This window comes from Alosa pseudoharengus, unplaced genomic scaffold (genome assembly GCF_046254945.1).
Source record: "Alosa pseudoharengus isolate Yale_2024_CS ecotype anadromous, Long Island Sound unplaced genomic scaffold, YU_APseudo_1.1 YU_APseudo_1.1_scf_18, whole genome shotgun sequence".
NCBI lineage: Eukaryota > Metazoa > Chordata > Actinopteri > Clupeiformes > Clupeidae > Alosa > Alosa pseudoharengus.
In genome coordinates this window covers 9,204,737-9,205,641 of record NW_027468650.1, presented here as the reverse complement: position 1 = coordinate 9,205,641, position 905 = coordinate 9,204,737, and the positions used below count along the sequence as shown (strand labels likewise).

General features: G+C 50.4%; 1 protein-coding gene across 1 annotated transcript in view; it reads right to left on the bottom strand.

Moving 5' to 3' along the window:
• palmdb (palmdelphin b) overlaps nucleotides 1-231 on the bottom strand; it is a 14,699-nt gene extending 14,468 nt beyond the window's left edge. The window contains exon 1 of the mRNA XM_076290211.1: nucleotides 147-231. The gene's annotated coding sequence lies outside the window, so the exon portion shown is untranslated. The remainder of the gene's footprint in view (nucleotides 1-146) is intronic.
• Nucleotides 232-905: the final 674 nt, after the last annotated feature.

Genomic DNA, 905 nt, shown 5'->3' with positions numbered 1-905 from the left:
TGCAAATTGGCAGAACCGGTGTGGTGAAAGTAAACAAGATGCTAATTACCTTGACAGCAATAGAAGCTGTAGACCGAAAGGAGGGAGAGAGAGAGAGAGAGAGAGAGAGGCAGAGAGGCAGAGAGAAAGAAAGCAGCAGTACTCACCGGGAGTGTGAGTGAGTGTGCGTGAGAGAGAGCGTGTGTCCGAGGAGTTGTCCGGCGGGCAAGTCAAGTCGTCGCGGGGGGAAGCTTCCACTCTCTCTGTGGCTCACAGTGTGCAGTCCAGCATGGCTGAGAGTGAGAGCGCAGGTAGGGCAGAGAGTTGAGCTGAGGCTACTGCTGACTGGCAGACTGCCCTCTCCCTCTCTCTTTCTTTCTCTCCTCCTCCTCTCTTTTTCTTTCTCTCTATCTCCTCCTCCTGAGCCCTGCCTGCACTTTGCTTCCCTATCAGTCACTCTCTAATGTACAAAATGACTCTGTCTCTTTTTCTTTGTGAGTCTGTCTTTCTTCTCTCAGTCAGTCAGTCTCTCTGTCTTGTCCTCCCTATCACGCACTCTCTTTCATTCTCTCTATCCCTCCCTCTGCTCTCTCTATCCCTCCCTCCCTCCCTCTGCTCTCTCTCTCTCCCTCCAAAGATCATCCCATCAACTCCTCCTGAGCCTGTCAGGGAGGAGAAGCCCAACCATGTGTGAACCTGCACAACACTGGCAAACAATACCCTTCTCATGCATACACACACACACACCACACACACACACACACACACACACACACACACAAGCATGTACACACACCAATTATGCTTTCAAACACACACACACACACACACACACACACACACACACACACACACACAAAAGCATGCATGTACACACATTGACATAATTATGCTTTCAAACACACACTCACACCCTGACACACAGA